The sequence below is a fragment of the Phyllostomus hastatus genome, unplaced genomic scaffold (assembly GCF_019186645.2).
Source record: "Phyllostomus hastatus isolate PE091 unplaced genomic scaffold, TTU_PhHast_1.1 phas_contig_17, whole genome shotgun sequence".
In the NCBI taxonomy this organism is placed as follows: domain Eukaryota; kingdom Metazoa; phylum Chordata; class Mammalia; order Chiroptera; family Phyllostomidae; genus Phyllostomus; species Phyllostomus hastatus.
Window position 1 is genome coordinate 31,152,635 of NW_025333664.1, and position 12,135 is coordinate 31,164,769.

Genomic DNA, 12,135 nt, shown 5'->3' on the forward strand with positions numbered 1-12,135 from the left:
TTTTTTCTTGCTGCTTCTAAAATTCTCTCCGTATTTTTAATCTTGGCTAATGTAATTATGATGTGCCTTGGTGTGTTCCTCCATGGGTCCAACTTCTTTGGGACTCTTGGAGTTTCCTGGACTTCCTGGAAATCTATTTCCTTTGCCTGATTGGGGAAGTTCTTTATTATTTGTTCAAATAACTTTTCCACTTGTTGCTGTTCCTCTTCCCCTTCTGGTACCCCCATAATTCAGATGTTGGAACATTTAAAGATGTCCTGGAGGTTCCTAAGCCTCTCCTCATTTTTTTGAATGCTTGTTTCTTCATTCTTTTCTGATTGATTGTTTCTTTCTTCCTTCTGGTCCACTCCATTGATTTGAGTCCCTGTACAGCTTCCTTCTCATCACTACTGGTTCCCTGTATGTTTTCCTTTATTTCACATAGTGTGGCCTTCATTTTTTCACCTAATTTGTGACCAAATTCAACCAATTCTGTGAGCATCCTGATTACCAATGTTTTGAACTGTGCATCTGATAGGTTGGCTATCTCTTCATTGCTTAGTTGTACTTTTTCTGGAGCTTTCATCTGTTCTTTTGTTTGGGCCATTTTTTTTTTGTCTTGATGCACCTGTTATGTAATGAGGGGTGGAGCCTTAAATATTCATTTGGGCAGGGCAACCCAGTCACTGGGTTGTGACTCTATATGTGGGGCAGTAGTCAGAGAGGGAACAATGGCACTTGCTCCGCTCTCTGCCAGATTTCAGTCCCTTCCCCCACTTCCCACAAGCAAAGTGGTCCCTTCTGGTGCTGATTCCCAGATAGGTGGGTTTGTTTGTGTACATTCTAGGACCCTGTGGGTCTCTCCAATGAACTTTCCTGTGAGGCTGGGAGTTTCTCCCGCTGCTGCCTCAACCCCCACATGTGTTTTCAATCAGAGATTTGAGGCTTTATTTCCTGGAAATGGAACCTGGGGTTGTGCAGTCTGTCTCATTCCCCAGTTTCGCCTGGTTTATCTGCATGTGAATGTGGGACTGCCAGGTCTGCCAGCCACCATGTGTGCCATGCCATGCTCCATCATCCACCACCTCGCTGAGTCTGCCAGCTGCCACCCTGTGTGCCCAGTGTCCTCCAGCCACCACTTTGCTGCAAGTCCTCTCCGCCTGGCTGCCGGACTCCGCCCCTCCTACCAGTCTTGATGAAGATGTCTTCTTTAACTCCTCAGTTGTCAGACTTCCATACAGTTCAATTTTCTGTCAGTTCTGGTTGTTTTTTGTTTCTAAGTTGTTGCTGTCCTTCTTTTGGTTGTTCAAGGAGGCACAGTGTATCTACCTACACATCCATTTTGGCTGGAAGTAGGTATATACAAAGTTTATAAAGAATGCTTACCACCTAATAATGAAAAGACAAGTAGTAAAATTTAAAAATAGAAGGCAAATTTGAATAGATATTACTTCAAAGAAGATACACAAATGGACAATAAGAATATGAAAGGATGCTGAACATCATTAGTTTTTGGTGAAATGCAAATAAAAACTGCTACGAAATACAAACGTATACTCACTAGAATAGCTACAATTAAAAAGAAAGACAATAATAAATATTAGTGCAGAGAAATTGGAACCTTCAAATGTTGCTGGTGTATATACAAAAAGGTGCAGCTGCCTTGAAAAACAATTTTTCAATTCTGTAAAGCATTAATCATAGTGTTACTATGTGACTCAGAAATTCCATTCCTAGGAATGAATTTAAAACATATGTACATATAAAACTTATATATGAATATCCTTAGTAGCATTATTCATATAAGCCAAAAAAAGAGAAACCAATGCAAATGTCGATCAATGAATGAATGGAGAAATAAGTGTGGTATATTCATATGATAAAATATTATTCAGCTATGAAATGAAATTAAGTACTGATAAATGCAGCAACATGGATGGACCTTAAAAACACTATCCTAAAAGAAGACATTTACAGGAAAAGCACATACTGGATGATTTCACTTATATAAGGTGACTGAACTAGGCAAATTTATACAGACAGAAGCTATGTAGAGCTTGCCAGTGCTGTGCAAGGGGAGGAGGGTGAGGAGTGCCTGCTAGTGAGTGTAAGGTTTATCTTTAGGTTATAAGAATGTTCTAAGTTACATTGTGGAGATCATTGCACGACTCTGTGACTACACTAAAAATCATTGATGTACATGCTTTAAATGAATAAAGTTTTTTGTGGATTATATCTCAATGAATGTTTTTAAAAATGACCTTATGATTTATTCAAATTCATTTAAAAGTAAGGTTTGGTTCATCCCTTGGCTACTTTGGGAAGGTGGGAATTTGGTGGGGGTGGATTGATAATTTGGATTTAAAATGGTGTCTCCCAGTAACACATGCCACTTTTTTAATATTAAATTATTTACCAAGGAAACTGAACTAACACTACTCATGCATTCACAAAAGCCAAATCATTATTATTATTACTATTTTATGTGAAGGTTCACTTGGGAGTAAATTTTAGCGGTTCAGATAAAGGAGATTTATTTTGGAAGCTCCAAGCAATTCTTTTCTATAAAAAAAAAAATCTTTGCTGTTTAACTCAGGAAGACTTGCCTGAGGGATTAGGTGATGGAACACCGCAAAACTGTTTCTAAAACTGCACCCTAAATCTGGTTATTCCACACCCACGGTGGTGGCAGGCTTTAAACAAGGTCATATTTCCTCTCCTGGTTTCTCTTTGGGCAGGGGGAGAATCAAAGAGGAATGTTACACAAAAGATTGGCCTCTGGCCTCTAGCAGAATGCTGAACCCTGTCTGCACAGTTTTCCCGAGTGACCAGCCCACCTGTGGGGCTGGCTGGGTTTTAGGTGAAGGGACCAGACAGGAGCTGATCAGATTTCCCAGCTTTGAAGTGAAGAATGGGCCAGAGTGAAGAAGCTTCCGATCAAAGGCTGCTGGGTGATAAGAAAGGCGAAGGCAACTCTCCAGGGAGGGCTGGGGCACCTGTAGCCAGATGGAAAGAGGGCACCCAGTTCTCTGAATGGGCACTTTTGTCTGCTTCTTTTGACAACAGGAAACATTTGAAGCAACTGGAACTAGCAATTTATTGGCCTAAATGCAATGGTCCTCAAAATTGATATGCATGAGAACTACTTGGGGAAGTTTCTGGAAATACAGACACCTGAGCTTCTCTCCCAAAGGTTGTAATCCCTTCAGTCTGAGGTGAGCATTTCAGCTATGTATTTTTACCAAGTTCTCCCAGCTGGCTTCCATGCCCACAGAGTTTAAGAACTGTTTCAGTTCTAGGATTTACTACCAGTCCAGAGGGAAGGGGTAGCCATGTTGGGGGAAAATATATTTTGTTTCTATTATAGTTATACTTTAATTTCTAATGTTTATCAAAAGCCTTCACAGAATTGAGGTTATTTTCAGTAAATCTAATCTATAGCTTCTCTGAATACAGGACACACAATTCAGAGAACTTTCTCTGAAGACCCAAATGCCTTTGTTAATGTTCCAGGCACTGGGCTAGGTGCTAAGGGTGGAGATAAATAACCCAGACTTGTTCCCAAGGCTCAGCATAGTGTTGGGGAGACAGATACATAAACAAAATAAATGAAGTATTATAACAAGAATGTATGAGGCCTTGTTCCAGCTCAGGAAGAGAATGACTAACTCTGCCTGGAGGATGGGAGGATAGGTGGCACAGGCTTTTCCAAAAATGCAGGTTGGAAGCCAGACTTTGGTGTTGAGGAGGAGCTTGCCTCCTTGGCATGAGGAGGTGCAGGCATCCTGACAATGAAGTGGGAAGATCCCAGTCCTAGGGGAAGCTCTGTGTAGTGACACAGGCCTGTAAACCCTTGGAAGTTCAGTATAGCATAGCATACAGAGGAAGCTGGTGATAGGGTGGCTGGGGATGATATAGATAAGTAGTCTTAATAAGAAAGAACCTGTAAGCTTCATGAAGGAGACCTTCGGACATTGCCTGTAAGGGATGAACACTTAATGCGGCAATTTTTCATCTGTCTGCGAACCTAAAAGAACCCAGAAACCTAGGTACAAATTGTTGTTCAAGTCCAGTAAGCTTGAATTGGGAAAATATAAGTGATGTGTTTATAGAACTATAACATTTCAGTGTTTATTTCTCATTTGGTTTTTCAAGCTTCAAATGAATACTGAAAACAGTTATTCAAACCTCTTATTACATATTCTAATCATGGTTGCATAGTAAGAACACAAGGTAGGTATGCTATTGCCTTGACTTTGTAAAAGAAGAAATTTCTTAGAAAAGCTGAACAACTTATACACACAGTTTATTAAATAATAGATCTAAGACTCAAGCACACATTTCCTGATTTTGAATCTTAACAGTTCTCTACTACAAGATGTGAATTTATTGAAAAATGTATAACTCTAAATATACACACAATTAAAGATCAGAAAATATAATATACTATGAAGCAACATAAAAGAAACATTTAAGAGAGAAATGTTATGATTTCTGTATATGTCAAAGTAGGTCTGGCTAGGTTGGGGTTTCAAATAAACAACCACAATACTTTTAAAAAATAAGATGTCAGAGACTGTAGTAAGAGGTTACTTCTTGCTCACTTCACAGTCTGGAACAGTTTAGGGGACATTCTTGTGTGTCTCTCTTTCCCCAGTAACTCAAAGCCCAGTATGTTTCCATACCTACTTATGTCTGTGAGGTTACTGTGCCATCCCACCACCAGCAGGGAGAACTTTGTATGTACCTCTCACTTTGACTTTTGACTCAAGCAGGTGATTTGGTGTGGTCAATGAGATGTTAGCAAATGTAGCACCAACAGAGACTTAAAAAAAGTACTGCACACTTGGCCTTGTTCATCCTTGCATCTCTGCCCCTGATAAGCATGTCCTGACTTTTTAATATTCGAACACTGTGTGCTATGAGAAGAATAAATATGCCCATTATTACTTGACTTCAGTTCTTTTTCTTATGTGTGATAATGTGTATGTAAAAAAGTGCTTTGTGATTACACAGCTTTGTACAAATGTCAATTATTTATTGAATTATAATTATTCATCTAGACAATTATCATGTTTGGACACTCTACACTACAGAATTAATATTCTAAGACTCAGGAATGGCTGAAGCAATGTGAAGAGGACTGATGAAGAATAAAAATGGTGTGAATTTCTTAAAATCCATGTGTTATTAACCTTAAAACTAAGCTATTCCCTACTTCGGGTTCTTTTGGGTAAATCATGGCAGCTACTAAAAACAGTTTGAGGTAAGAGTGAATTAGTTACTCTTCCACAACTTCACTGCCAAGTTATAATGGAATTGACTCAAACCAAATTCCTCAACACATTTAGACATTAATTTAGCATAAAAATACATATAGCTTGTCTATAAATTTGATGACATTACAGCTTTTTATCTTTGTAGGTGCCTTGATGACTCCTCATATGATAGGAAGTTTATTTAAGGTGAACACAAAATGCTAGATATTCTGTTTCCTTCAAAGTTGGACTCAGGCAACAAAACATCCTCTAAAATCACTAGCTAGACTTAGCATCACTTAGGAACTTGTTAAAAGGCATTTGCACTAGTTGGGTTTAACTCCCTGTGTATGTATAATCAGGAATGTCTCTAAAATATTTCTAGCCTTTAACTTTCAGCATTCATCATGCTTATCATCAAGGCACTCATTTTCATCAATATTTCTTACATTCAGTACACTAACTGGAAAACCCACGATCAGGGCAGCCATAAGATAAGAGCTTGTAACAGCTGTCCTGCAATATGGCACTCTCTAATTGATGCCAACTGATCTCCCCTGGGTTGTGCATTTTTGATGAAGGTAATTGACTATCACTAGAGTTAAAGCTGAAACTAACAGACAAGCACAGGATGCTATGCTGACTGTGATGATGCACTTTGATGCATCTCATAGAGATGGTAATTCCATGTCACTCAGAAGTCAGATCTTTACTTAGCCCATCCCCAAACATTGTTGATGTCTCTTCTATGAGCTCTTTGTCATATTACTGTTTTCATGGTGACATGTTTGATAACAGGGCATAAGAAAAAAAGAAAACAACAACTTTTATGCTTGACAGAGCCTCAAAATTCACACGAAAAACCAAGTTTTAGGCATAAATCTATTGTACGATGTGGATATTAGGCTAGATTCTTATGATATGTAAAGACAAGTTACATAGAACTTGGGGTATGCTAATTTTCAGAAACCTTCTCAATCTGGCAGGCATTCTAGCTGCAGTATTAACTCCTTCCCCGGCAGGAAGGTAGGTATTTTACGAGGTTGATTGGATTGGATTTTGCTATCACTCACTGTCTGGAAAAAACAGAAAGCTTTGTTTAGTTTTCAGGTATACACCCTTAGACAGTCAAACTCCTTTCCCTGACCCATGGAGATGTAGTAACTTGCAGCAGGGCTAAACCAGGATTATGACTCCCACGCTGACATCAGCAATTGATTGAAATGTGGTTTCAGGTTAGGGCAGGAGGAAATAGCACAGAACAATACAGCCAAGTTCATTGAGCTAACTCTAAGCTATAGCACCCTGAGAACCAGGTGTGAATTAAATAGAGAGAATATTATTGACTCAAGGTTCTGCTGGATTGTGTAGAAAGGAGGGCATATCTGCCAACCTCATATGACTCATAGCTCTTATTTTCCCCATTTTTCTTAAATTCAGTCCTTTCTTCTTCCTCTCCTTTATTTCCTTTCTAATGATTGGAAGATGCTCAGATTTCATTACAAAAACAGAAAAAAAATTAGTTTTCTAGATCCAGACAACTGCAGCTCCCACTTCAAAGAATGGAAAAGTGAAAAATGACACTGAGGGAATGATAAAGTATGGAAGCAGGGGGAGACAAGAAGGAATAAAAAAGTTTTGTGGTCTTGTTCTGTGCCAGCCCACATATAGGCACTTTATGTTTATTTGTACATTTGACTTTATGAATACCTGGTGGTTAGGGATTATTTTCACAATTCAACACATGAAAAAACTGAAGATCAAGGTTTTTAAGTAACTTGCCTATGGTTACTCAGGTAGTAAATGATGGAAATGGGATTCAAGGCCAAGTTCATTTATTCAACCAAGCTACTCTAACATCCTATTTCTTTTCATCACCTGCTCTCCTGAAATCAACTGTGCCTGATTTACTTTATTCATTTGGCTATGTGTTCTGGGCAAAAGTTATATGCCAGACATTATGTGCTAGGCACTAAGGAGTCATTGATGCTTTTTTATCCAGCATTTATTTCCTTTCTTCTTCATTTTCTTTCTCCGGTAAGCACCCTTTCCTAAACTCTTGTTCATATGGTTGGAGTAAGCATGATCCCATCTTGTGACTATGGAAGCAATCAATCATCCATGGCCATGGTAATTTGTTCAGGAGTGGGTTTGTACCAATCCATATCACTGATAATCAGACTGGGGAATTTCTCTGGAACTATGAGGAAAGAGAAACATTTCCTTTTGGGAAAGCTAAGATGCTAAAACTTAAGCCCAGACTGTTGTTGGCTATTTTTGTGAAACTTGGAAAAAGATTTTCTGAAAATGAAGTACATATAGAAGAAAGCTGAGCCAAGAGATAAGGAGAAAATTTTATTTGTATATTGGAATCCTGATTTATCTGAAACTGGGAATTTTATTTTTCTGTTACATTAGTACTCAATTTCTTTCCTTTCTTTTATTTTTTACATTTGAACAAGAAAATTATAAATTGGTTTCATGTCTATTACAAGAGAAAGATGCCTGACCATTACACAAGTTTAACTAACACAGACCAGGTCTGATTTAACAAAGATAGTTACTGAACAGAAAGATGTGTAGTAATCAAATACTCACTGAAAAAAGCATTGTAAAGATTGATAGATGTCCTAGAAAAAGAGACATTTTTCTATAAAAATATAGATCCAAAATTTACCTGGCTGAAGAGTCAGAGAATCCTTTTCTATAGAAATTTTAAATATTTAAGAGATACATAGAATTTAAGTAGATGAAAATTGGATAATATGTGATTTAGGCTGAAGGAACAGAAGATGCAAAAGGGATAACTGAATATCCCTTAAAATAAGTAAAACTTAAGGTAGTTGATATAAGGGGAGAGTGACATTAGAAAGGAAGAAGGTAAGCAACAGTCAAGCCATTATAGCCCTGTACTATAGGAAGAATTAAATCTTATTCCAAGAAATACAAGATACAAGAGAAACAAGAACCCATTACAGGATTTTAAGTATGCTGACATGATCCGACTGGATTTTTGAAATTTGCCTGTAATGAAGAGAATAGAGCAAAGGTGGCCACGGTAGGTATAAGTAAACCATTTTGAAGACTAATACAGCACTCTCAAGAAGACATAATGGTAGCTTATATTGGGACATGGTATTAGCAGCTATGAGCTGATTGGATTGGTTGGTGGGGGGTTGTATTTCTAAGGTGAATTTGGTGGGAGAAGAAGCAGAGGTAAACTAATTCCTAGGCTTTGTGTAACCTAGTGGAAGATGTTTTTCTTTAATGACATAGAGACCAATAATTGAATAGAGTCTAGACCAGGGAATTGAAAAAATGAATTCAAGCTCAATGCTGTTGGGTTAGACATGATTTTGAGACATATAAGTGGACATGTTGAGTAGGCAGGTACAATTAAGAGTCCATATCTGTAGCTTAGGCAGTGAGGTTTTAGATAGAGACAAAAAATCTGGGAGGCACTAATGTATACAGACTGAGACTTAATTGAAGCTGTAGGTTGACGAACATTGCTTAAGAAAAACAATGTAGAATAAGGGATACTGAGAGGTTAGGTCTGAGAAGTGATAGTCCAAAATGTAATACCTGTTGCTAAAAATAATCTTTAAGGAGATATAATATTTTAACTTTTATAAACATTTTAAGTGAGCACATGTTAAATGCTTTACTAAACTCATTTTTAATGTAAACAGTCAGATCTCACAACTTGGTTCAATCTTTATATTGATCTACAAATTCAACAGAATCCCTGTGAAAATTCTTGCTGGTATTTTGCTAAAATTGACAAGCGGATCCTAAAATGTATATAGAAATTCAAGGGACCCAGAATATATTTAAAAATCTTGTAAAAACAAAGAAAGTGGGAAGACACACATTATCTAATTTTAAATCTTTCTATAAAACTAGAGTAATAAAGACAATGTGGTCCAAGTATGAGAGTAGTCACATGAATCAATGAAACAGAACTGAGAATCCAGAAAAAACTTTAACATTTACAGTCAATTAATTTTTTAATAAATGGGCAAATGGTTCAATGAGGAAATAATGGTATTCTCAGCAAACAGTGCTGGGACAACCAGATATCTATGCACAAAGGAAGAAATGTGGACCCCTATCTCACATCTTACAGAAAAGTATCTCAAGCAGATCATATATTTAAACATAAGATATAAAACTATAAAACTGTTAGAATAACACATCTTTGTGGGCTTAGGTTAGGTAATGGTTTCTTGCATATGACAAAAACATAATTGATGAGAAAAAATAGATAAATTGGATTTCATTAAAATTAAAAACTTTTGTATTTCAAATTACACAATCAAGGAAGTGAAAACACAATGAATAATCTGTGAGAAAATCATTGCAAATCATGTATGTGATTTGGGACTTGTATCCAAAATATATAAATAATTTAAAATTTAATGATAAAAGGAAAATCCAATTATACGATGGGCAAATGATTTTAATAGATAGTTCTAAGAAGGTATATAAATGACCAATAAGCATATGAAAGAGTGCTTAACATTAGTCATTAGTAAATTAAATATCAAAACTATAATAAGATACTACTTCATATCCATCAGATTGTCTACAATGATAAAGACAGACAATGGTAGGTGTTGACCATGGATGTGGAAAGTTAAAATCCTCCCAAATTGCTATAGGAATGTCAAATAGTGCAGTTACATCAGAAAAGTGTTTGGTAGGTCCTTTGAATGCCAAATACACATTTACCATTTCACCTAGCAATTTCACCCTAAATGTATACCCAAGAGAAATGAGAATATATGCTATCACAAAATTTTGTACACCCAAGTTCATAGCGGCATTATTCATAATAGCCAAAAAGTGAAAATTATCCACTTGCCCATTGATAAATGGGTAAACAAAATGTGGTGTTATCTGTACAATGGCACATTGTTTAGTCACAAAAAGTAATGAAATAGTGAATGGTACAACATGAATGGAATCTCAAAATTATCATGCCAAATGAATGAAGCCAGCCAGAAAAGAAAATACATTGTATGATTCCTTGTATGTGAATTGCCTAGAATAGGTAAATTTGTAAAGACAGAAAGTAGACTAATGTTGGCTAAGGCCTGGGAGGGTGGCAAGGTAGTTGGCAAATGACTGCAAATGGGTACAATTCTTTTTAAGATAATGGAAATGTTTTAAAAGTAAATTTCCTTTATGATTTCCCAACTCTGCAACATATAATATATTGAGCTGTGTACTTTAAAATGTGTGAACTTTGTGTTATGTAAATTATATCCCAATAAAGCTATGAAAGAGACTGTGTGCAAATCAAAATAGCAGGCATATTTATAGATAAAGAATATTAAAATAAAGTTGCATTTGGCTCAAAACTGGGAAAAGGGTTTACAATTTATACAGTTGGTTTGCATATCCACAGAGAAGAATCATTTGCATTGCCATCAGTTCTGTACAGCACACAATGTTATAAAATATCTCAAAACAATGAAAAGCCCAGAGGCCCTTTATGTATGATCAAAACCAGATAATTCAGAGTACTTAATTTTGAGGCAGACTTTTTCCTACATTTAATTACTTTTATCAATTACTTTTATTGTGTAACAAACTACTCTGAAAACTAAAGTTTTAAAAATAATAATTTTTTAAATCTCATGATTCATCAGATTGGTGATTTGGGCTTAATTGGGCAGTTCTTAACAGTGTTGGCACATTTATGCATTTGTGATCAGCTGCTCAGGGGTCTGCATTGGATGGTTTCAGCTGGGACACCTCATCTCTGCTCCACAAGGTCTCTCATCCACATAAAACAAATCATCCCAGCTCACATGGCCACTTATTTTCCACACAATAGGTCACATGATGATAGCAGGTATTTGCAGGAATGAGTCCTAGACTTGAAACAGATACACTGTCACTTCCACAACATTTTCTGGGCTAAAACAAGTCACAGAGGCAAGCTCAAATTCAAACTGGTGGAAAATCAAACCACTTTGGGGAGGAGCTCTAAAGTTGTGTTGTAAGTTGTGTGGTTACAGTGAATGGAATTATTAGTGCCATTTTAACAACAAAGCTACCATAATACTTTTTTACATCATTCTATTCTTCTGCTTCTTCACAGGATTTACTTAGATTTGCAATTATGCATTGATCAATGTATTATTTTGTAACTGTCTAACTCTTAGTAGATAAAAGGTACATAGGGTCCAAGATTATGTTGGTTTTTAAGTTGAATATTTACTCTTAGCATATTTTTGACTTATAATAGGCACTTAGTGAATGAATAATTAGTCTGTTCCCCAACCCTGGCTAACCTATCAGGTTAATGCACACACTGGAAATAGTGTTGGCAAGATGGCCCACATATGCCTAGCAATTGACTATCTGATATCCAATGAGACAAGTTATGATTGGTGACAGTTCAGATTTCTACACCACCCATTTCTAGAAAGGTCAGGATGGCCAAAAATAATGTATAGGCTTATTAAACAGTTCAGAATATCTTTAAAATGCTTTGGGAAAGAGGCTGAGGGTATGGTAGTCCCACCTGTGTTAAAAATATCAATCAGCAATTGAAGTGATTGTAAAAAAGTATACATGCATGGGCTTCTCACACTAAGATTTTCAGTCAGAGTGTGGCTTGGGCATGCAAAACTGGGACAGTCAGTTGGTTTCAATTTTCATTTTCCCTGCACTTGCAGGAGCACTAATTGCATCCCCTTCCAGGTTCCCACATCAGCCAGTCACAGTTCTGGTAGCTCCACAGAGTTACTTACCTGTGTGTCTGAGGTGTCTGCTTCAGTTAGGAAGCACCCCCATCTCAAGGGTCTGGGTTGCAGCTTTGCAGGACCTTTGCTGCAACTTTCCAAATGTTAATGCCAATTTCTTATCTTTCTTCCCACAACTC